At 47.6% G+C, this 25,821-nt stretch overlaps 1 long non-coding RNA gene across 1 annotated transcript; it reads right to left on the bottom strand.

Moving 5' to 3' along the window:
- Positions 1-291: 291 nt before the first annotated feature.
- Positions 292-25,578, bottom strand: LOC149874152 (uncharacterized). The gene is made up of 3 exons (XR_016439901.1): positions 25,111-25,578; positions 3,529-3,728; positions 292-1,662 (listed from the first exon to the last, which is right to left on the bottom strand). It is a non-coding gene; the product is annotated as an uncharacterized LOC149874152 (long non-coding RNA).
- Positions 25,579-25,821: the final 243 nt, after the last annotated feature.

Genomic DNA, 25,821 nt, shown 5'->3' with positions numbered 1-25,821 from the left:
ACTTTTAGGCTTTTATATCATTTTTTAATGAAAATGTGAGGAAATAAGGAATAACCAAACACTACCTATGACTGACTGCACACACAAGGGGTTCTCTTAGAATGCATGTCACAGGAATGACCTGGGTCTCCCTTTGAACCCTCCCACTGACTCTTTGCATTCCTGGGCATCCCCTTTAATTTCTCTTGCTGCATCTGCACTAGCCTCTTTTCTCTAAAGTCTCTGTTGCACTTAAAATGGGGTTTTAAACCTAGTGCTTTAAGAATTGACACAACACTTGGTTGATTAATAGTAGAAAGGCTTGCTTTAATAACTACCAACAGCTACAAAACTAAATGACAGAAAAGACTCTTTCCCAATATAAAATGATCTATTACAAAAAGTCTCAGCACATATTTAGCTGCAGTAGTGTTCTCTCTCCAATGCAGGCAGAGGAAGGTGGTCCAGTCTTGCAGCCTTCACCAAGCAGGATCCTTTGCTGGTTAAGCAGTGTGCAGTATGTCTTCTTGATCTTTCATGGACTGCACACCTTGCTTGCAATTTTGTCTTGCTGTATACTGTTTAATTATATAGATTCAAAGCATTTTTCATTCATGGTTGGCTGATTAGAGTATGAACAAAACAGGAAGGAAGAAGGTGACCATCATATTACAATTGTTAAATTGCCTGGCTCATATTTTTGGATTTGTTTAGGTGTGAAGACTTGTGTTTCTCACAGCCACTGACTAGCTCAGCGATTAAAAGTAATGGGCCTTGAGTGGTCAAAGAGGATATCTAGAGGCGTTGGTTACAGGACTTATCTTTGGGTATTTGTTTATCAGTGGGGCAAATTTACAATAGCTTGTACTGGTGATGGTCTATTCACAAAACTCCAGACATATATTGAATGACTGAGACATTTGTAACAACTTAAACATTGAATGCTTGTTTTAAGAAATATGAGGATGTCCCATACAGAACATCTTTCCTGTATACAATGCACCTTTTACAGGTTTTGCTTGAAAAGTATATTTAATCTTTTGTCTTTTTTAGTTGCTAGTTCAGTTGAACTGTATATGTAGTTTCCTTGCCTTCTTTAATTACACTGGCTCAACCTTTTTCTCTAGCTTTCCTAACTTGGAGATATACATGTGATGAGTGTGTCAGGCCTCTGCCAGCAATTTTCTTTTTAGGGGACCCATGACTCCTATTATTTTATGGCATGGGTCTGGAATTGGGTACCACAAGCTCCTTTCTCCCTTATGCCTAATGGTTTGCAAGCCATTAGTGGAGTTTGATATTTTTTGTGGCAGGCTTGTTACCACAACCCAGTCTTACCCCAGCCACTGTCTTGCATTTTTGTGCAAGAAATGCTGTCTAAGCTTCCATAGCTTTCATAGCCACCTGTCTCCTAATGTTGCTGCTACTGAGTGTGCTAAATTGATGCTCATAACAGTGAAAGCCTGCATGGAAGAGGGAGTTGAAGGAGCCAGGACTGCCACAATATATCTGCAAAAGCCTAAATCAACAGAAACATGGGTTCTGATTTTTCAGTCAGCTTTTCTTCTGTGAGCCCACGGCATCCCCATCTGAGGGCTTCTCTGACAGGGGAGGCCTCTCTGTGGAGTATCTGTTAGGTCCTTTCCACATTAGTGGAATAGATTGTCCGGAGGATGTAGCTTGCTGGAGAGAAAGATTCCTATGTTTAAGATGCTAGGTCAAAGCTATGCTAGGCTGGGATTGGATAATGTTAACCAATTCTGGGCTTCTCTGATGTGGCTTCTGTCCAGCGAGTTGGCATCTCTTAGTATGTTTCCCAGTGTATGAACATCTGAAGTACAACTATCACCTCACGAACATCCTTCCTTGGCCCCCTAATTGGTGGTATTAGCAGAGTGACCAAGAAGGGACATGAAGAGTAAATTCTGTGAAGGTCAGTGCTGAGGTATACTAATTGTCAGGGACTCTGATCAGGCAGGCCAGCTTGGGACAAGTATGTCAGCAGCCACACCTGTAGTAAGCCTTAGCCAATGAACTCTGCCCCAGTTTAGGAAAGCCAAGCATCTTGATTGGATCTTGGGAGCACCGCTTAACCACTTAGCATCAGATGGGACCCTGAGTTTGCACCAGTCAAAGTTCTACTGTGGCAAGCCTCCTGAACTAAGTACAGACAGTCAAAAAGCCTGAGGCTGAATTGATTCAGTCTTTGCAGGTTAGTCTAAACTGCAAAGATGAACCAATAAACAAATGAACAGACATTCACTTTTGATTCAGGAAATCCAGCCACATGCCTGCAGTGGCTCAACTCAGAAGCTGGGGGGCACTAGAACACAGTTCTCTGGCATGTAGCCATCATGGGCTGTGTGTTTGCTTTCTCTTCCTGCTGCCCCTGAGGTCTCTAGGATTTGCAGTCCACAATCACAGCAGCAGGACTCTACAAGTTGCTCATCACTTCCTTTTCCTGCTTCTAGGTGTCTCTGGGATTTGTAGTCTACAGTCATGGCCAGCACTAAGCAAGCCGGGCAGGGCAGCTCTGTACTCAGGGGAAGGGAAGTTTAACCCCCTTCCCTGGCCCCAGGGTTTTCCGGGGGGGGGGGGGGGGGCTGCAAGCCAGCCAGTGAGGCCAGTGAACCAGCCCTTACTGCTCCAGCTAGGGAGCAGAGGGGCAGGGCCAGCCCTGCTCTCTGGAGCAGACAACACAGCCCAGGCCAGGGCTGCAGAATGCTGGGGGACTGATTTAACTTGAACCAAGAAGGGGTCTGGGACAGCAGTTTCATCAACTGGTTTGACCTAAATCAGTTAAGTCTGATGCTATAGTCAACGAGGTTTACCTTAAACCAGTTTCATCCATTTTGAAACTGGTTTATATACACTGGATTTCTATTCTGTTATAGGTTTAAACCAGTTTCTGATCACTTAAACCAGTTTATGCATAACTTCTGCTCCTAGCCCCGGTTCCTGCACTGTGGCTGTCCTGATTCCTGACCCTAGTTTGGGCTTATTTCTGGATTTTAGCTTTGGATTTCGGAATCTGATCCCCAGATCCTAATCTTGGATTGTGCTGTGGACTTTGCCCTTGGATTTCCCTCTGGATTTTGTAATGTGGCTCCTGCCCTCTGACCTTGGCCCTTGCTTTCCCGTAGCGGCCTAACCACTAGGCCAGACTGCCTCCACCCCGGTCCCTGACATTAATGAGGGGTCACACGCACAGGAACTTATTCTCCCATCCATCTCTGAGGCCACCTCCTGCTGGTGCCAAGATCTTTAGATACACTGAAAGACACCTACCTTTACGGCAAGCAATCCTTGGATGGGGCAGGCGTCTCATACTAGGTCACCACCTGCCTGTATGTGTCTATGTCTGTGTAGCCACAGGGGTACAGCACAGGGGCAGACTGAGAGGGAAGCACTGGTGCACTTGCCCTCCTCCCCCTCACCCCCTTTGATTCTCGCTCCACCCAAAATATAAAATCAACTACCTAGCAATAGTAGCAGCATTTCTAGTCAGACTATGGAAGTCCCTTGACTTCATGGCTCATTATAATTTACCTGATCCCTTCTCAACTCTTCATTCCACAGGTGTTAATGACCCTCTCTCCTTTTTAATAGCGTTGATGTTCCACCAGTCAAGCTGTCCTTTGTTTTGCAGTTCCATATAGCTGCTTCCTGGTATTGAAGCTCCTATTTCATAGCTCTGCAGGTGGTTTTTGACTCATTCCAATGGCGTTATATTTGTTTTTGCTTCAATCCTAAAACAAATAATACAGCTTCAGACCCCTAGCATATTAGTAAAGCTTCTCATTTATATTTAACTGGAAAAATGTGTGGTTTTTTAAATATGTGACAATGTGCCTCACCACCTGAACCCCCAAGCTTTTCAGACTTCTAGAACTGCCTGTGATACAGCACATAAATGATCACTGTTTTACTCCATACATACCCACCAGCAACTATAGCTCCCTACTTCCATAACAGTATCATGTTCTGCAGGTAAGAGAGAAAATTTATGGGAGAGCTGAAAGAGGCTTAGTGTTACCTGGAGAAAACTTTCAAGGGTCAGAATCTGATCTGCATGTCTCATGATGATAGCTGACTCCCAGAGGTAATAGTGAAAAATCTCTTGCCAACCTGCATTACTCAGATCTCTTTATCTGTTCCCAGAACTTGGAGCCTGGAGCCGTTGGTGACGTATATGTGGATTGCAAGTGCAATCTGGCTAATGGTATGCAAATCACCAGTAGCAAGGCTTCTATGTCTGTCTCCAATAAAAAGCTTATCAAAATCAGAAAACATTCCCCTGTGCCAGGGAGAATAAGAAGCAAGGCCTGCTTGACACCTACAAATCATCTCTGAACAACAGAATATCATCGAGCAGCCTGAGTTTTAGGCTAGCAACCTGAAGAACCTGGATTCCAATGATAGTCTAACAAATATTTCCTCTGGGACCTCAGACAAATTGCTCATGACTTTGTACCTTGGTTTCTCCATTTCTAAACATTTATATTTTCACTTCATCAGGTCAAACTGTGAGGATTCCTTAACTAATATCAAACTCTCTCGGGATGCATTTTTCTGTATCAGTGTTAAATGCTATTAATAAGACAAACCAACATAAACATTTGCAGAACTTGTTGGGAGTTAAATGTCACTTTTTTCTGGTAGAAGTGAAATTCTGGACTGCAAGCCTATCTTTTTAAATGGAGCTTCCTTACAGTAAGTGGATCCTGCAAAGTACGGTATGTTGAGTAAACAAATCGGTGCTGGCACGTTAAACATGTTGCACAATATTCATGAAGTGGATGTGTAAGGGGATACAGGTGGGAAGCTCCAGTTGCATGGACAAATATCAACATGTTCTTAAAATGAGCGAAGGAGAGAGGAAATGGAAGAGTTTATGTGCCTGACTCTCTTCCTCCCGGCAGTTTTCTTCAAATCCATCTTCCCCTCTGGGTGGAGAGGATCTAAATGGAGGCCCAAATAACTTTTTCTTGGGTGTAAAATGAACAGCATTCCAGCACACCACTCTTACACCACAGCAAATATACAATTGTGGTGCAATGCAAAGTCTAAATGTCCTCACACCCTGACACTGCATCTCTATATTTTTCTCATCTCCAAAATACTGTCAGATGCACAATATGCTTCAAGGTAGATGATCTCCTGCTGGAATCACAGATGTTGGGGATTGGAGGTAGGCAGTACTATGTGGTGTGTAGTATACAGACTGCCTCCTCTGTGCTTGAGGGGTTGCAGGTACAGACTTCTCAGCTCTGGAGAGGATCCCAAGCCACGGACACTGCTTAGGCTGTGTGCATTATAAGGATAATGAAATAGCTTTACGGCATAGAGCACATATGGAATGAGTTTTAACCTGTCCCTTTCTCTGCAACTGAATCCTGCCTTTACCTGTCTGGGTGTTGTCCAAGGGAAGCCACTCCACACAAGCAGCAAGGCAGGATTCTAACCCAGTACATGAAAACATGGCAGAGGGATGGCTGAATTGGACACCAGGCCAGCCCGTGTACCATGGCACCCTTGGGTGGAGGCTGGACTCTAATGTCCATGGTCTGGCTAGGTCACATCTTGCTGCCAGCAGTATGTACTCCTCATCCAAGGACCCCAGGCACTGTGCCTGTCTGACTTGAGCCATCTTGCTCCTTGGTAAGTAATGCATAGAGCTGGCACTGTTCCCCTGTCTACCTTTTTATAACAGCATAGTTCCTACTTGTAAGGGCAGGATTTTGCCCAAAGCATCATTTTTCTTAATTATGCAAATTAATGCCTTGATAGCCAAGAAGCATGACTTAACCAGTTCACTGTATCACCCGCATTGTAAAGCTACTGAGCTTCCTGACCTACATTTCTACCCATGAGTTATAAAAGCCTCAGAGCGCTAACCCCATAGCATTTTGTATGTAGAGAAAGATTGGGGTTCAGAACATGGCAGGTGGGTTACAGATAGACAACTATTGATCTGTCCCTTAGCTAGTACTGTGAAAATATTTGTGGGCAAACTTTAAATACTTGAAGCATGCTCCTTCCTGAAATACCAGGGCTTCTGCAGAAACGTGACATTGTGTATGGAATTTTTCCCACACCAATACAATCTCTCTTCTAAGATGAATACAGTCTCCCCACCTCCCTCCTAAGCCAGCCCCTTTCCCCGCCATCCTGCCTATTTTCTGACTGCCTATGCTGTATGTCAAGCACATTTTTGTGGTACATTATCCTCTTTAGGAGCCAGGCTCTTTAGAAAGGGTTATGTGGTTGAAGTCACATGCTGCTTATTTTGTCCCCTATTGGTTGATCCCCTGGTGCTTGGGAGGGCCAGGAAAACCCTTGCCTGAGAAGTTAAAAGTAGCTGCTTGGCTCTTGTTAAGGTTGAGACTAACTTAGTGTTTAACAGTTGACTTGCCTGAAGTATAGTTCAGCCCCTGTGAGCTGAAAATATTGTATCTTGTGCTTTCCCTCCCAGTTTTCATACAGTCAAAATAATAATTAGGCAGCTTGGGAAACAATGATTATTATGCAGAGTCCTGGGAACTGCTTTTGTTGTTCTGCTTTATGGGAACCCATGTTCCCACTGAGGAACTGAGTTATTTTCCTAGGCTCTGAGAAAGAGCAGAGGGGCCCCTGTGCTCCTTCACGCTATTGGGTTGTGCAGTCTCATGAACTTACAGCTGGAACGTGGTTTCCTTCAGCATCACACTGCATTGCCTTGTGCTGCTGTAGCACACTGTATCCTTAGGGAAGCCAGCCCCTGGGAATCCACTCCATTGTGCTTGTGCTGTGATTATGGAGCTGGGACTCAGGATTACTTATCTGTAAATCTGGGACAACCCCAGTGGCTTCAGCAGGGTTGCCCTGAATTTAATCCTTGGTCCTTGCTCTCTGTGGGTTATGACTGACATCTGATTGATACCTGACATCTGATTTGACAGTCTTCCCTTCTCCAGTCTTGACCACACAACAGACCACTTGTTCTGACCTCACCCCATGTGTCTGTATGAATAATGTTGTCCTCTTGTGGCTAGGCTCACAGCGGAGTGTGTTTGTGGACTTGAACAACCAGGATACTAATTATATTTCATGTCTACAGACAGGGGTATCACAGGGGGAGCCCTTTTAAATCCCCCTCTTAAAGTCTACAGCCAGGGGACAGACTGGCTTTTACTCTATTTGGACTTTAAATGAAGCCTTGCATTTATTTACCTTTGGCATTTTATAGTGGCACTGTACAAAATGCAGAGGTCAACAAGTATCAGAGCAGTGTTGGATACAGGGCCAGAAGCCGTTCTGTTTGTAAGAAAGGCACCATTATAAAGGGACCAGTGCTAGGTGTGAGGACGCCCAGGCCTGCAGCAATCCCAGTCCTGGGAATCCCAATAGCCTTGCAAGGAAGGTCTGCTTGACAGACCTGAGGAAGCTGTTTCACAGGACCTGATGCTGCCACAGGGTCTGCCAGGACTTTACTACTGCCACTGACTTCATATGGATGCTGCTCAGAGATCACAGGAACTGTATAAAACTCTCAGGCAGGCAAGTAGGCATGTGATAGACACAGGAGTTGGCCAGGGACAAAGCTAAGCCTGAGAAGGATTATCTGAGGAGGAACTGTGTGAGGCTGCTGCCATAGAGCAAATGTGTATGTCCCAGAGATGAAGAAGAAATTATAGGACTGGAAAGAGAAGGCTTGAGCAGAATCCCACCCACGGGCTCGCTTTCCTTCCAGTCTCTAGCCCTCTTTCTCCCATTCTCCTTGCTCTCTCTCTTTAGATGAAGAAGGAAGGGCTAGTCTCAATCTGAGATGTGAAGGGATGCAACTGAGAGAGCAGGAAGAAGCAGTTAGCTCTTGGTAAAGGAACACAAGGAGGATAGTGGTCTGGGGGCTGCTCTGAAAGACAATTCCTTTAAAGGGGACAATAACAAAGCAGGGAGAGAGAGACCAGTGCAGAGCCTGCCTCCCCTCCTTGCTACTTGCTTTCAAAAATCGTTTGTGTTTCCCTTTTTCTGAAAGAAGCTTCTGATTGTCTTAAGAGAAACAGGTTAGAGGATGCCAGATAGCACAACCTCTGTTGAAGACCTTACAACATGCCAGTGAGCAAAAAGCCAATGCTCCTAACAATTGCGGGGGGCGGAGTTTGTGGTTCAGTCATCAGGAGCTCATATAAAAGAACAAATCCTTCTAGTGCTCTCAGTCCTACACTGGCAAACCAGCCTGCTCGTTCTGGTGTTCAGAAACAATGCTACACTAATTAACAAAGAGGAGTGGCCCAGCACCTGAGAAATGCCCTCCAATAACACCCTGGTGTGCACAACCTCTATGCTCACAAGCCAGCTATCCGCATCACCGAATGTTCATACAGCCCCATGGGCCACAAGCCAGTGCTGCATCACTCATAAACAGCCCTACAGTAATGTTTGGGTAAGGGGAACACCAGAAAAAAACAGATTTAAAAGGCCAAAATAAAAGGGGGCTTGTAACCCACTCTGGAGGGAAGGCCCTTTTAAAAGATACCTCCTCCTTGGGTAGATTTTCTTGGTTAGATAACTTCTCCTTGGGTAGTACCTTCTCCTTGAGTGCTTTACTGGCAGATCAGAAAGCAGTCACAAATTTCTGACTATTGCTAAGAGGGTCCCAGGCTGGGGGAAGGTACCTAGCCGCACCTGCCTTTTCCTTTCTCCAAGCAATTTCTGCGGGTGCTTGGGAGCCCAAAAGGGACATCTTGGCATAGGCACCAACTTTTATTTTTGCCAGGGGATGGGGGGGACCTTACATGATGGATATGTGGAAAGTTTTACCACATATCAGGTGACAGCCCTTTTCCCAGAGAGGGGACAGGGCCTCCAGGTCCCTACATACTCAGCACCTCTTGGGAGCCCAGTATCAAACCTCTCCCAGCAAGGTCAGTGAGCAAAGGGAACTGATTCCAAGCACCTCCCTTCCCTCTTCATCAGCTGGCAGTAATTAGCAGATTTTACTGCCATATGGGTCACCTCTTCTCCCTCGTCTCATGGCACTGAGTCCCTCTCTCTAGCTTGCTTGCTGTACCTGCTTCCTTCTGTTCTGTTCAGTTAGCATTAGATACAACCTTGTGCATGGCAAGCTGCTGCATGCCAGCAGTTACCAATGCTTTTTCACACTGACACCACCCTACTGGCCTATAACTCAGTTGCTCTGTAAAGGGCCTGTACATGAGGTAGTTGCATTTCAACAATTACTTTCATTGCAGGGCAGTTAGACTGGGTTCTCAGCCTGGAGATATTCTACAGCTGTCCAAGGTCTGTCTCCTGTTGCCAGAGCTTTGCTGTGCCTTACAGCCTTTAGTGTATTATTCCCAGAGGGCAGTGAAGCACCTCTTAGATGCAGGGAATAGAGATGCACAGAAACCAAGTGACCTGCACAGGGTTATGATGGAACTGTACGGCAGAGCAGGGAATTTCACTTAAATGTGCTGAACCTCAAGGGCAGTACCCAAAAGAACTGGACCATCCTTCTATTTGATATAGGAGCCGCTTCATCTGTCCTGCTGCATTTGGAAAGACAGCAGCTTGCACCTTCTCTGGAGAGGTCTTTTTTGACCTCCTTCCCTGGCATGCCATTGTACAGATAAAACCTAGCTACTGAAACTGCCCCTGCCTCCCTTTGCTCTCCTGTTCTTTCTGAGTCTGAGGCAGTTGGACAGAACTCCCTCTACAGGCATCCCGGACCTGTAGCTAATCCACTGCTGAACCCTGCCACAGTCTGAGGAAGGACCCTCTTACCTCCCTGTGTCAGGAGGCAGTGCCACTTGCTGGACCAGTATCATGAAACCAAGATACCCAGCTGTACAGCCCCAGGGCTTTACAGGTTTAAATACATCTGTGACGTGACTATTAACAAGAGAGTGAGGTCAGCACTAAGAGGTCCAGAGGGAGCGGGGATAGATCTTGTTATCTTCAGCTGAGGTTTGAAGATGGGGAGTCTACCAGGCACATAGATATGCTAGGAGGAAGTGGAGGTGGAGGTGGAGGAGCAGGCCAGGCAGAGAACCTTGCATTTTTAGGCCACACTGGGGGAAAGGACAAGCTGTATCACCATAAGCAGGGCTTTCAGTATCTTTCTCTGCTGCTGTTGCCCTGTCTGTGAATGGGAATAACACTCCCTTTAAAGGACTGGAAGAGTTCAGTTCATGTCTCTAACATTTGTGAACATGGAAAGGGCTCTTTAGGAGCCCAGATTCACTGATGGTTATTATAGTTAACCCCTGGCCTAGCTCCCTGGGATCCAAGAGAGCAAAGAGCTGCATGGTGCAATGGAGTGTCTTGCTCAGGCTGGGGCGGAGGGGTGTTTGGATTGCAGCATGAGCTCAGCTGCTGAGTGCTGCAGAAGCACTCCAGCCAAGAGCTTTTCATTTGGCTTGCCGGCTTCTTTCTTGTACTCCTGGTGGAGATTAACTGGCTATTTTTGACTTTATCTAGATTGGATGAAGTGGTCCTCAGTTACCAAGCAGTGATCCGGTAGCAATGCCCTTATAAGTAGTGCTCCTGGTAGAAGGCCACTACATGCCAGCTGGGGTCAATACCATGTAGGACGTCCTCCTGACTGGAAGAAGGATGGGAAAGTTTCTGATAACCTTGGCTCTTATGCACAGCTATAAATAGATTGGCCTGATCCCATCATAACAGCTCCAGGCTTGTCTGCACCTAGACATTTTCCCCAAGAGCTCATCCAGAATAATTTCTACAAGCCCCTAGGTGCACAATTTCAGATAGAATAACCAATTCCAGAATAGTGATTTCCAAGCGTAAACAAATCCATAGTTATACATTTAAGCTGATCAGAGCTGGGCCATGCCACTGTTTGGAAAGAAACCTTGAAGCAACACAGACATGTTATCTGAATGAGGAAACATCTGGGGTTTAGGGTTAGATTTAGCTAATATAGGCTAGCTAGACTAATAGGAGGTTGAGCATTTCTCCTCTCATGGGCTCAAGGCTAAAATCCTTAGCTCCTACCCAAGTTAAGATTTGACTAGATAAAATGGAGCAGAAGGGGTTACCCTACCTCAGCAGGTGGGAGGGGAAGGAGCAGAGGGAAGACAGAGTTTAAATTAACCTCAGCTCTTGTGCTAGCTGAATTTAAACTCCAACTTTTCCCTTGTCAAGAGCAGGCTACAGGTCCTGCAGGAAGGTGTTGGTGGCTCAAAAGGAGGTTTCCTTTGAATTTAGTGCTTCAGCTGGTGCAAGAGAGAGGATTCAGAGTGACTTGGACAAATTGGAGGATTGGGCCAAAAGAAATCTCATGAGGTTCAATAAGGACAAGTGCAAAGTCCTGCACTTATGATGGAACAATCCCATGCACTAGTACAGGCTGGGGACCAACTGGCTAAGCAGCAGCTCCACAGAAAAGCACCTGGGGGTTACAGTTGACAATAAGCTAGATATTCTGCACTGGTGAGGCCACATCTGGAGTACTATGTCCAGTTTTGGACTCCTCCACTAGAGAAAGGATGTGGACAAGTTGGAAAGAGTCCAGTGGAGGACAATGAAAGTGGTTAGGGGATGGGGCACATGACTGATGAGGAGAGGCTAAGGGAACTGGGCTTATTTAGTCTACAGCAGAGAAGACTGATGGGGGATTTGATAGCAGCCTTTAACAACCTGCAGGGTAGAGGATGGAGCTCGATTGTTCTCAGTGGTGATAAATTACAGCTGTTAAGAGGGACAGGAAACGCCGTGACTATCAAGGTGATGTCCTAGTCACACCTGGGGAGAACCGCTTTCCTGGCACGGGGTAGTACCTGCAGAGGTAATATAGTTTTATGCCCACTTTATGGAAATGGGAGACTCCTCCCTATCTTGCTCCTGTGGCCATATGGCTGAGGCAAAGTGAAACTCAGGGGCATCTGAACCCCAAGGCTCCAGGCTTGGGCCTGCACGTAGGATGCCTGCCAAAGGATTTGGAAACATCTGAAGCCCCAGCTGGGGTGGAGGATGTTTGCCAGCTATAGGGCCACTTGTGGTTCTTGAATGACTCATGGATTTGGAATTGACTTGGCTGATTTGGCTTGGAACACAAACATTTTTCACAAACAAAAGTGATAAATGACAGAACAAGGAGCAGTGGTCCCAAGTTGCAGCAAAGGAAGTTTAGGTTAGATATTAAGAAAAACTCTCTCATTAGGAGGGTGGTGAAGCACTGGAATGGGTTACCTAGAGAGAAGGTGGCATCTCCATCCTTCCTTTTAAGGCTTGGCTTGATAAAGCCTTGTCTGGGATGATCTAGTTGGGGCTGGTCCTGCTTTGAGCAGGGGGTTGGACTAGATGACCTCCTGAGGTCCCTTCCAGCCCTCCTGTTCTATGATTCTGATTTGAAGAGGATGCTGGGCTCCTGGAGCGCCTGCCTGTGGGAAGAGGTGAAAAACTGAGGTTCTAAGTAATTCTGGTATTTGGAGTCCATGGTTTCTTCTGCTATAGATTGTTGCTATGACCAAATCCCTGTCTATTAATTCAGTTATGCCTCCTGAAATGTATTGAGCCAGTGGTGGTAACCCCTTGGCCCTGTGGGCCAGATGAGTGGTGCAGGGTCAGTCTGTGGGCTTTCTCCAGTCTATGAGCCCAATTCAGGTTGCAGCACTGGGCTGGTTAGGGCTGATCCAATGTGCAGGGCTGGCTTAGTGCATGGCTCCAGACACACATGCCAGATCAGGCTGCAGGCACTGCATAAGGGGGCTCAGTCCTGGTTTGGCTCATAGATTGGCCCCATAACCCTCATGTACTCCATGGGGCCATGAGAGTTGGACAACCTTGGACTGACAGCTCCTGTACACCTGTAGCAAGGACAGCTCTGCTCATCTCATCCATATGGAGGTACCAAGGTGACTGCTCTTCAAAATTACCTCAGACAGATGTGTGTCCTATTGCTGGGAGACTCAACCCATATGCCATTTCTATTCAGCTCTCACAGAAGGTGCAAGCACTAGTGAAGAGTTAGGTTGTGGGCAAGTTTAGGTTTTTCTGAATACAGGTTTCCCTTGCTTTATGTTGTAGGTGCATTTCTGGAAAATAGCATATAACTTGAATTCGCATAAAGGGAACCCAGTTTACAATGTAATAAATAGGGATATGTTCCAAGACCTTGACTGTACTGATCCCCCAGGCCCATTTCTACCACTTCTACAAGACAGTTTTGGTACTCACCAACAGCGGACAGGACACACAAGCACAAGGTGGTGGTGAATGCTACCATAATGGGGATGGCAACTACAGAAACATGTCACAGACAGTGAGTGAGGAACACAGATCCACACAGGAAACTATATTTTGGTGTGCATCACTCCCACAATGTACTGCACAAAGCAGCTGACTGTAGGCTTCCACCACACCGATCGCATAAGAGTGAATTTACCTCACAAATAACGAAGTTTTGGTATAAAAAGGGTCATCACATGACAGTGAATTTGCACATACAGAACCCACGTAAAGTGAGGGAGACCTGTATTAAAATTCTGTCAGTTTCTATGTCAGTTGCTCTTCAGTATCACCCTGACTCATGACACCTCCCTGCCTGGCCTCTGCATGGCACAGTGGCAACACAGGTCCTTTAGAGATTTCAGAGTAATGGCAGAAGAGAACAGATGTTTTGGAGAGAGTGAGAAGAGAAAGAATGAAATGAAAGTTAGCCTTGGTGTATCTGAGAAATCAAACTGGGGAGGGAATGGCTAGGGCTTTTTAAAATGCTAAATCGGGCATTTTAACTTGGGAGAGTTTGTGCCTCCTAATAGCTGCAAAGCTATGTGACCAGCTTTTCCAATGCTCTCTCATGGCTTTTTCCATTAATTAATGCTATTTTCCATGTTCCTTTGTGGTTTTTTTGGTTTATTTAATTTAATTTAATTTTAATACATGTTTTTGGAATGCCAGGGTCATTTCTCTGGAGAGTTAACCCCTGTTTGACAAGATGAGCCTCTTTGGTATCTCAAATAAGCACTATAAATTGAACCTAGCCTGAAAGCCATGTGACATCTAAATTAGGAAAATCACCCTGGGGTTGTTTTCCATAAATTACAGCAGATGATGCTGATTCCTTTCCTGTGCTGGTAACCAAGAAGGAAGAGGGGAGGATGGGGATTCAAATTGCCATCTTCCCTAGCACAGGTAACCTGTGTGAAAATGAAATAAAAAGGTACCCCACACTGTAAGTCAAAAGCATGTTAATGCTTTATGATACCAGGAGAAAGGAGCAGATCTAGTCAGGGTGCACTTGCACACACCCCCACCCTTTGATTCCTGCTTCACACAAGCTTTAAAACCAACTGCCTAGGAACAGCAGCAGAATTTTTATTCAGATAGTACAGAGAGTTAATTGATTCATGACACATTATAAGCTACCTGATTCCTGCTAATCAGTCTCTCCTGGCTCCACAGATGTTAACAGTCTTTTTTCCTTTTTAATGGTCTTAATGTTCCATTATTCAAGCTACCCTTTTTTCTGTAATTTTGCTGTCAGTTTTCCATTCCTGGTAATGTCTCCATTCTAGCTTACAATACTGCAGACTATTTTTACCTCTAGCTAAAAACTTTAACTCAGGTGTGGTAACATTAACTGAGATATAGAAATGACTGATAATAAAGTATTAGAAATGCTGTCAAAATGCTCGAAGACTAGGTTTTGTTTTGCAAGTCCGAATAAGAGATGCACATTTAACTATAATGACTACAGGATCAAAGAAGCAATATCTTTAGACTAATTGAGCTATTTTTGCCTAGTTTGTTGTGTTTGTTAAACTTAATATATAATCTAGCAATTTCCAATGAAGTTATATGTGTTTTTGCTTTGATCATAAGCTGAATAATATAGTGCATGCCCATAACATATTAGTAAAGCTTGTAGTTTCTCTTTAACTGGAAAAATGCATTGTGTTTATATGTGATGATATACCACACCACCTGCACCCCCCCGTTCAAAATCCTAGATCTGCCACTGCTAGGGGAGCTATATACACATTTTCTAATCCAATCACACGTTCATCCCTTTCCTCTAATGCACCCAAACCCTACCTTCTCACAGCCACCTCCTTTGTTTTTGTGTATCCATCACACATACTTCCCCAGCCAATCTGCTTGCCTTCTGACGGCTGAATCACAAACAGGTGGAAGTCAGGTAGGTAATGTTGGGAACAGCTAAAAGTGCCACTATCTGACAATACGCTGTGTAGAACCGTAGCTTCCACCCACCCTCCTCCCTCCTAGTCCTCTGACCATACCCTTCCACTGCAGATATAGGCTAGGGACAGAAGTTACACATAAACCAGTTTAAGTGGTCAGAAATTGGGTTAAACCTGTAACAGAACAGAAGCTCAGAGCACATAAACCAGTTTCAAATGGCTGAAACTGGTTTAAGATAAATCTGATACTACATTCAACCAGGTTTAAGTGATTTGAAAACTGGTTTATGAAACTTCTGTCCCAGACCCCTTTCTGGTTCAAGTTAAATCATAGTCCTCCAGCATGTTTTGCAGCCCCGGCCTTGGCTGTCTGCTCCAGAAAGCAGGACTGGCCCTGCCCCTCTACTCCCTAGCTGGAGCAGTGGGGGGGTGGGTAAGCCCAGTCTGTGGGAGGGAGCTGCCCCCCACAACAAACCCCGGTTGGGAGGGGGTGTTAAACACCCCTTTCCCCACTCCAACTTACTGCTGGCTGCAACTGTGGACTACAAATCCCAGAGACACCTGAAAGCAGGAAGAGGAAGTGATGAGCAACTCCGCAGAGTCCTGCTGCTGTCATTTTTGATTGCAAATCCCAGAGACCTTGGAGGCAGCAGGAAGAGGAAGTGAACATGCAGCCCATGCTAGGTAAGTGCCAGAGAGCCATGCTCTGAAGCAACCCTAGCTTCTGGCTTGAGCTACTGCAGGCATGTGGCTGCACTTCCTGAATCACAAGCAACTGCTTGTTCACTTCTTTTTCAATTTAATCTTTGCAGCTTAGACTAAGCTGCAGAGGATGTGGTAAACATGGGAATCAGTAAAGAAAAAGGTCTGGGAATTGGGGGTCATTAGAAGAGTTGCTTTTTTATAAAATTGCATTTCTGCTTGGGTTGTTGTAGCACTGCAACAAGAAGATCATGCCTAATACCTCAGAACTGTCTGCATCCCACTGGTAGAGAAACTGAGGCACAGGGACCAGTATTGCTCAAGAAATTTGCAGATGAGCTGGGGAAAGAACTCAGGAGTCCTAGCTCCCAGTCTTCTTCTCCAAACAGTCTTTCATTGTGCCGCCTGAGTGGCAGGCCCACATGCCTTTAGCAAACAGAAGAGGGTTGATATGAAAGGAGGGAGAGGGGGAGGGCTCAGTTGTTCCCTCTTTGACACATTTGTTATGTGAAGAGAACCAGGCCTCTGCTTTCTGTCCACTGCTGCTTACAGCTGGCATCCTGTCCTGCTCAGCCCTTTGTTCCCTTTCCATGTGTGTCAGTCACAAACTCTCTTGAGTTTATTTGGGGCAATATGTCTTCTAGTAATGATCTTTTATTTTTATGTGGGAAGGATTATCTGCAGAAAGAAAGGTCCTTCTGGGAAAATTAAACTTTTTAAAAAAGCCTATTGGCTACCAGCCACTGCTGTTCCTTGTCCTCTTAGATAAATGGAGAGCAGACTTTACAGACATCCAACTCAGCTGCTATTTTTGGAGCATTAATAGCTATGTCTCAGCTGTTGGTGTGTGTTACTAGTGTAGTTACCTTCCCCAGTGAATCAGCGAGCATTTCAAGGTAAACAGGCTTAGGCTGGGGTGGTTGCTAGATGGGAAACCTTCAGAGACAGCCCAGGAAATGATGTGGGTGACTCTCCAGTGAGCGGGAAGAAGCAGGAATTTGGTAGGGAAGGGAGAGAGGGAGAAGAAGGGATGTGAGGAGAGCATCCAACTCCGACCTCAAATCCTCTGAAAGTACTGGCTGATTAATTTGCCTCCAAAAAGTTCCCATGGTTTGTCTCCACTACCTCATTTTGAAGTCATACCTTAAAGTACTAGCATAGGCACTGCAGAGGGTGCATAGCTATTAGGCCTGTGCAAAACAGCTAGTATTTGCTTTGGATTCAGCCTATTAGGAGGACAGCAATTCAATTTGGTGATTCAAATCACTGTCCCGAATTGATTTGGCCAAATCTGATTCAGAGATTCGGCTGCATCTCTGAATTGGCCACACACCATACCCATTCTCAGTGGCTGCCCCACCCACCCCAGCTCTTTAAAAAAAAAAAAAGCCCCCATTCACTGGCTGCTGCCAGGCTGGGGGGTGATCCCTGCTGTTCCCCACTGCCCCATGCCACGTGGGGGGGCTCTCCCACATGCCGTCTGGCCCCTGCCCACTCTCCCAGCCCCACCCCCCATGGCTGCCCCACCTGACCCAGCTCCCAGCCCTTAAAAAAAAAAAAAAAAAAAAAAAAAAAAAGCCCTGACTCACCAGGTGCTGCCAGATGCAGGGCGGGGAGCAATTCTTGCTGCCCCCCACTGCCCTGTGCTATGTGGGGACTCTGTCACAAGCCCCCAGAAGCTCTGAGGCTGCTGCAGTCCCCCCCATGGTGCCCTCCCCACTTCTCCAGCCCCCAACTCCCCTGCCCCTTACTTACCGGCATGGAGTCCGGGTCCAGCTCCCTGCTGCAGTGGGCAGGGACTGCCCAAATTGCTGAAGCTCTCTGAATCTTTTCCAAATTGATTCAGAGACCTCTGAGTTGATTTGGACCTTTTAATTGGTCTCCTGATTCAATTCAGATTCAGAGATTTGGCCACTGAATTGGACCGAATTTCCTCCAAATCGAATCAGCACCCAAAGCTTCACACAGCCCTAATAGCTTTGCTGTTTTTTGGGGGGGCTTCCTCCTCCTTCGCATGACCATACAATTATTGAGCAGTCAGTTAGTTGAGACGATTTGGATTCTTGCCCTGCTCCAGCTTATGGCTTCCACTGGCTTGTCTGTGCCCCGAGACGAGCCCAAAACACTTTTGTGACTGGGCACAGAGGCCACTCCATCTGCTGAAGGGAGGCTATTTAGGGCCAGGTTCTGGTCTATCTATTGGGTGCCTAAAGTGGAGTTATGCACTTAAGTGTGATTCTGTTCTGCCCTGTTTAAGTCCTGAAAATTAATTAATGCATCTGTCTTTGTAAAATGCTGTCATCTTCTCCTTAAGACTGAGTCACAAAAAAAGCAGTGGAGAGGAGGAGGATCCACACCCCTGTGGCATTAACTGCTTTTCAGGGACTGAAGCAGGGTGGAATAGGATCTCTCTTTGGTGCTTAAGTCCACTTACCTACCTAATAAGCAGGGATATGGGGGTTTTGTTTGCTGCAGGAAAACATGGATTTTCTCCTTTAAAGGAGAAAAAGGTGGACTGTCTTATTTGAAGAAGAAAATTAGTGATTTTCTTCTTTAAAAGAGAAAATCCATGTTTTTTTCCTTTAAAGCAGAAAACAGCAGGCTTCCCCTTGCAGGCTGGCAGAGTTGCAGCTCACAAAAGGCTGCTTGGGGTAGGGGAGCAGGGGAGGTCAATCCAACACATGCACGCACATGTAAGTGGCAGCCAGGCAGCATGGTGGAGTGCAGCTCCCACAGCTCTCCTCTGGTAAAGTGGGGTGAGGGAGGGGGCATAGGCCATGTTTTTGGGGGACATGGTGGAGGCACATGCCCCCCCACTCCGATTTGTGCACTCACAGCAGGGATGGGGCTGCTCTCTGGCTGCATCAGCATGGGCCAGAGCTGCCTCCATGGCCCAGCAGGTGGAATCCAGTGTGGAAGGGCAGAGCAGACAGACTCATTGCTGCCACCATCTGGACCCCCATGCCAGCCATGCTGCCACCAGCACAAGAAGTAACTGCAGGGGAGGAGCCAGGCTGCCCTCAACTCCTCCCACTGCCAGCTGTTATGGCTCAGCCCCTGCTGCTTCCCTCAGGCCATGGCTTTACCTGGGAGGGGAGGGGATGTGGTGAGCAGCAGCAGTGGCCTGAGGTGAGCAGCGGTGGCTAGGCCAGGGTGGCAGGACAGACCCATAGCCTGGCGCACAAATGGCTGGCAGTGGGAGGAGGTGAGGGCAGTGCAGCCCGTCCCCCTCTCTATTACTCTTTACGCTGCTGGTGGCATGGCTGGTACAGTGGTCCCAGCAGCAGCAGCAATGAGTCTTGCTACCCCACTCTGCCCTCCTGTGCTGGGACCTGCCCACTGGGCTGTGGAGATGGCTCCTGCTCATGCAGGTGGGGCCAGACTGCAGCTCCATGTCCACTGTAGGAGCACAAACCTGGGTTGGGGTATGTGCCCTTGCATGCCCCCTCAGTGCATCACCTATGTTTGGGCACCCCCCCACCTCACACCCCGCTCCCTCACAAACTGGGGGTGAGGGGTTGTGGGTCAGAAGTGAGGGGTACCTGCAGGGCCAGGGGCTGCAGGTCAGGTGGGAGGGATACCAGAGGGCTGTTGGGGTTGTGGCTTGGGAGTGAAGCACACTGATATATCAAGGCTGCTCAGCACCACAACCTGTGTCCTGGTGAGTGAAGGGGGGAAGGGGAGCTCTGATTTTTCCATGAGGAAAAAAAATGTAAATACTAAACTATATACATATTTAGAATTAATTTTGTTATAATGATTGAGGCACTGGTAGGCTTCCAAATTGCTTTAAAATTGTAAATATATCAATAAAGCATTATGCTTAAGTGATACTTATCTCTATAGTGGCACTTCATTTTAATTGAAGAAAAATGTGGATTTGGAGGTTTTTAATCAGAGAATTTGGGATTTTTTAACAGAGAAACCAGGATCCCTGCTAATAAGTGGAATACAAGCTGGCCCTAAGTATTCTTCCTGGAATATCAGTGCCAACCCGACCACTGCAGTTACACCAGATAGAGGTGGTCTCTTCTGAATGCTCTGGAAAGGTGTCTACTGGCAAAGGAGAGGCAGGAGCTGAGGGATCTGAAAGAGTTGTGGCTACAGACATGACTGATAAGTAAGAGGAGACAGTGCCTAAGCAAGTGGGATGGAGACCTTGCCTGATTGGCAAAGTAGGGTTTGTTTACCCCCTCTTTCTCCGCACAGACCATCTTGTGGCCGTGGAAGGAGTCATTAGTGCAGCCAGAAGAGGAGACAGGCTGGGCCTAAGTGACTCCTGGGGGTTACCCTGCGGTTTTTGTGGGCCAGTAGCAATGTACTCTGTAATTACCACGGTGCCTGTTCAGGAAGGTCAGATGGTGCTGTTTTCCTTCCATAATTGGGACTGAGCTATTATGACCTAACTATCACTAGGAGAGGGCATTTCCCTCTTCCCTCTCTGAAGCTGCAGTGGTGGCATCCCCAAGAGCCTACTCTGAGCGTGGGAAAGAAAGACAAGGGATAAAAGGCAACTGAGATGTGTCCTGCAGATAGGGATAAGGGTAGCTCCCTTCAAAAGGACATTAACAGCACACAGTACAATTTCCAGTCTGTAAGAACTCCCTGGTAGCACATGGTAATCATTTGGGTTGTTATTATGGAAACATTACCCAAACCTCTTTGCCTGCTCCCAGAGCTCAGCCTGCAAGGATGCCCTGGTAGGCAGTAGTTGTGCCCAGGCAACACATGGTGAGCCTACTCACAGCTTGGCCTTTGCTTTCTTTTCTTCTCTTTTGGTCTTTCCAAAGCTCATATTGGGCATAACAGCAGGTTTTCAAGGATTCCCACATCTTCTGACACAATAGGTAGCTATGAAATTGGGATAGATTGTATTGCCAACCCCACCGTGCCAAAAATCATGGGATAAACTCCTAAAAAAATCAAGAGGTTGGCATGTAAATCATGAGATGCTATTTTTTTAAGTGTGTGTGTGGGGATTATTTGTGAAGGTGTGGTGGGGTTTGCAGTTGTGGGAGGGAACCCCACACACCCTAGGACATGGGGTACTGTGTGTGGGTCAGGAGTGAGAGGCAGCAGGAGGGCTGGGGGCGAGGGGGGAGGGAGCTTTGGCTTGGAAATGAAGAGCAGACACTCACAGAAACACAGACAGCACCCAGCTGGTAAGTGGAGGGGAAGAGGGTGGGGGGAGAGGTAAGCAGTGGGGGAAGAGGGAGATCGAGGCCCCCACAGTGAGGGAGGGAGTGGGGCAGGAGCAGGGGTGAATGGGGCCCCAGGGCCAGGGAGAGCTGTCCAAAGGTATGTGTGTGGGGGGGTAGACAGCTCCCCGCAGTAGCGCACACCCCTAGGGGAGGCATACGGGGGCATGTGTCCCTTGCAGGGCAGAGGCAGAGGCAGGCTGTCTACTATGGGCTCAGGGTGCTGTGCCCTGCTGCTTTTGCTCCAGCTGCTCAGCTGGGCGTTGCCAGTATGCTTCCTGCTGCTGGGCAGGCAGGGGACATGCTGTACAGCCAACGCACCCCATGTCCCCTGCCCTTCCACTGAGTGGCAATAGCGTTGCATGACTGAGCTCCCAGGGCAAAGGCAGTAGGGTTCAGAGCCCTGAGCCCACAGCAGGCAGGTCACCTGTGCGCCATGGGGGGGGTCATGTGCCTCTCATGCCTCTCCTGGGGGCAGGGGGCATGCTGCTGCGGGAAGCCACCCCCCCACTGCCCCCTACACCTCTGGACGACCCACTCCGCGGCCCCATTCACTGCTGCCACTGCTGCTTCCCCACTCCCTACCTCACTGCAGGGGCCTCAATCTCCACTCGCCCATTCCCTCTCCACCGACTTATCAGCTAGGAATATATGGAGATCTGAGGATTCAATCAGGACATCACAAGTTGGAGTTATTTTGACTTAGAAATCCCAAGTTTCACATTTGGTTTTGTGACAGTTGGCATTACTAGGTAGATGCCAGGGTGACAATTGACAGTTCTTTTCTCTGCAGCTTTGCAAAGCAGAATTCTGCAGACTTCCCCGCACTGTACCCAGTGTGGGCTCCCCTCTGTGGTCACCTTAGGACGCAGTGTCTGGACTGGAATACAGGCCTTTCCCATGCTTGGATCTGATGCACAATCAAATTAGGGAGGCAGGTTTGGGTCATGAGATTCAAATCCTAGACCTCCCTTTTGTCTGAGGTATTGTGGACTCCATGTTCTGGTTTGGGCCAACTGGGAATATAAATCCTACCTAGTACTTCTAGTCATTCTTCACAGAAAGGCCTGTTTGAGGGGCCCAAGTTGCCATGATGCTAAGGTGATAATCAGAGTCCTTCCCAGCCACCTGCAACAACCAGGCCTTCAGGTCCTCCTTACACAAACCTGCTCCTATCCAGCCCCCTCCCACAGAGGTATTTGTATGCAGGGTTGTGGCTTGAACCACAATAAATCTAAGGCTCAGGAACAAGGGGCGTGTACAGAAGTGCTCCATGCACATTTTACAGTGCTGTAATTTAGAGCACTTTTTTATAGCACTGTAAAGTTACAACACTCTTAAACATGATAGAAATGCAGCGTTTGGTGGGGTTGGGGGAGAGGGGGGTCTAAGCCTCCCTGTATTTTCCAGGCTAGGAAGCAGGGGGCATGTCACAGTCTCTTGGGGCTTCTCCACTGGTCAGAAATGTGACCAAATACAGAAGTTATTTAAAGCGCTGTAGGTTGCTAAATTAGGTCCAGAAGAGACAAGTTCCACCCGGTTCATAGATTCATAGATGCTAGGGTCAGAAGGGACCGCAACAGATCATTGAGTCCGACCCCCTGCCTAGGCAGGAAAGAGCGCTGCGCTCAGATGACGCCAGCTGGATGCCTATCCAGCCTTCTCTTAAAGGCCCCCAAGGTAGGGGAGAGCACCACCTCCCTTGGCAGCCCATTCCAAATTTTGGCCACCCCCACCATGAAGAAGGTTTTCCTAATATCTAGCTTAAATCTGCTGTCTGTCAGTTTGTGACCATTGTTCCTTGTTACCCCAAGAGGCGCCCTGGTGAAAAGGGCATCTCTGATCCCTTGCTGTGTCCCCGTAATGAATTTGTAGGTGGCCACAAGATCACCTCTCAGCCTTCTCTTGTGGAGGCTGAAGAGGTCCAGGTCCCTCAGTCTCTCCTCACAGAGCTTGTCCTGTAAGCCCTCAACCATATGAGTGGCCCTCCTCTGGAACCTCTCTTGCCTATCAACATTGTTCTTGAAGTACAGTGCCCAAAACTGGACACAGGACTCCAACTGCAGTCTGACCAATGCAGCATAGAGGAGAAGTATCACCTCCTTAGATCTATTTGTCATGCATCTGCTGATGCATGCTAAAGTGTGGTTAGGCCCCTGAAAGCAGTTTACAGCCATGACTTTACACAAGTGTACAGCTGTAGAGCACTTGTAAAGAACATTACATGAGGGTTCAGATGAAGGCACTCAAAGCAGAGTGCTTTCATTAACTTCTGTCTGCGCATGCCAGCAGCAGGGTTGGGTCAGTGCCACCCAGATCTGCTTCCAGTGCTGTTTTCAGAACTGGGACGGGAGGGATTGGAGGGAGCTCATTCTGGAGGTTGCCCAGCTGGCACTGGGAGATGGGGTGGGGGGACTGAAGGCCCCCCAAGGTGGGGGGCTTCAATCTATCCCCCCTGCCCACTCAGCACAAGCTGGGGAATCCTCAGATGGAATTCCCTCCCCTGTCATCTCCCCCTCCCATCCTGAGACAGGTCTGGGGGCTGGGAGAGGGGGCAGAGCTAAGGGAAGAGGCTGGAGAGATGCAGCCTCTCTCCTTGGATTGCTCCAAATTGGAGCTTGATCTCCCACACTCCTGATCCAATAGCTAATGTCTGTTGTGTCAGGAGGATTTGTCTAACGTGGCAGTTGTCAACCAGGGGTACGTGTACCCCCGGGGTAGTTGAGCAGGCCCTAGAGGGCAGCTGCCACATACAAGCTTTCCCCGCCCTGCAGGGTCACCCGCAAGCTTGCATGCCCCCCCCTTGGCATCTGGCCATGTGCCACCCCTCCCTCTCCCCACTCGGCAGCCACGGGTACACTGCTGTGCTTCCAGTTACCTGGGGGTACAATGATTGAAAAAGGCTGAAAACCCCTGGTCTAACTCGTGGTGTTTTCTGTGAAGCACTATAAGCTAGATGCCTAAATTGCTGCAAAATACAGCACTTCAAACTTAACACCTCATTTAACAAGGGTTAATGTAAAGCGCTGTACACTTCTGTTAAGTCACAACAATAAAGCACTTTAAATGCCAAAAAAAAGCAACTTCTGTACACACCCGAGGTTTGGAGCTGCATGCCACCTTCTCTAACATTTGTGAGAGGGCTTTTCAGTTTCAGAAGTTGCAGCCTGACTGGTTTCCCAGCAGCCCAGAATTTGAATACTGATATTGATCCAATGAGAGTCACTTCCTCCTATTACATGGTGACTGTTAATAACACATCTCTCCAAGCATTTTGCCAGTGGCAGTTCTCAGTAAAGCCTTGGATGGATGCCTTGGGGGGCAGCCTTTGCTTTAGTTGTTTTAAAATCCTACTCAGAAACACAATGGAAAGGTTTTGGGTTTTTTTCTCTCCCCCTGGGAGCTAGAGCAGGAAGCCTGTGTGCCTGCTGGTGACACTGACTCACCAGCTGAAGCCCAGGGGCTCCGGTTACTGCATAGCAGCTAAACAAACCTGCTGAAGGATGCCAACAATGGGAGGATGTTTCTGTAGTTGTTTGCAGAAAGGGTGTTACCCACCGCTCCTTGCTTTGGCTCCTATGCCAAATAAACCTTCCTGATTAATCAAAGAGCCAGTGTTTTCAGAGCATGGCCACCGGCAGTACTAAATGTGCAGGGGCAGTGGCTTGGCTGCCTGGACTGTGAAGTTAAAAAGGAAGGTGACAGTATATGCACAGGGGTGTAGGTTGTAGCCGTGTTGGTCTAAGGACATAGGCAGGCAAGGTTCTTTGGGTAAATCCGATATCTTTTTTTAGACCAACTCAAATAGTTGGAATATATGGACAAGCACACATGTGCATGCACACACACGCGCACACACACACACACACACACACACACACACACAGCAATGCATTTGAACATGGGGCCTTGGTGCTCTTGGTGTTCTGCTCCTGTTCAAGCTAGAACAGTGCATCGCAAAAAGGTGTGCCCCCTTCTTCCTCCCTCCTCCCAAATAAGAAGGCCTTATCTTGTAGCTGCACCTCCCCGGCCCGGCCCCCTTTCTTTCCCCCAGGAGCCCTGCCTCCCAGGTAACTACTCACCAGGAGACAGAAGCACTGCCCCTGAGGCAAGACCAGGTGTTTTTTCTATGTCCTCTGTGAGCTGGATGTGAAGAGGCCAGCCTGCCGGCTCCGTCAGGCTATTTTTTGTCCTGTGCAGACCAATGTTCAAACAAAATCTCTTTCAATTCAGTTTATTCGCTGCAAGAATCTTTTTAAAACTCAGCCAAGGGTGGGAAGCAGACTGTGAGTGACTGTGGCTGGGCTGGGTGGGTCTCCAGTCTGAAAGCAAGGGCTGTCCGAGTCAGCCAGCAGGGGAGAACGTAATCCACTTTGGTGAAAAACTCTCCCTAACAGAGGCAAATCCTTCCCCACACCCTTTTTCTTAGCCTGGAGCAAGCTCTTGGCCTCAGTGCACGGTGGAAAGTGGCTGAAAGAAACTCCCTCCCTAACATGATACAGTCTTTTTGTTTCTTTTGCTCCCTGCGGTTTTCACACTGCTGGCAGCATAAACACAGGATTCATCAGCACTTCGCTTGCTGGGGAGAGCAGCTGAAATCTCCAAGCACAGGAGCTAACCTCACTGTCGGCTTGGGGCCATCCAGAGGCGGCAGGCTTGGTTCCTTTGGCTCCACATGTGTTTGTGTGTGTCACTGTCTGAATTTGTGTGGGTCTCCTCATTGTGTGCGCCTGTACAGGCATATGTCACTCAGCCTGTCTGAGTGTGTCTGGGTGCAAGTGTGGGCCTCCCTG

Source organism: Crocodylus siamensis, chromosome 1 (genome assembly GCF_052110815.1).
Source record: "Crocodylus siamensis isolate JL-2025a chromosome 1, ASM5211081v1, whole genome shotgun sequence".
Lineage (NCBI taxonomy): Eukaryota > Metazoa > Chordata > Crocodylia > Crocodylidae > Crocodylus > Crocodylus siamensis.
This window is presented reverse-complemented; position numbering and strand designations above follow the sequence as displayed.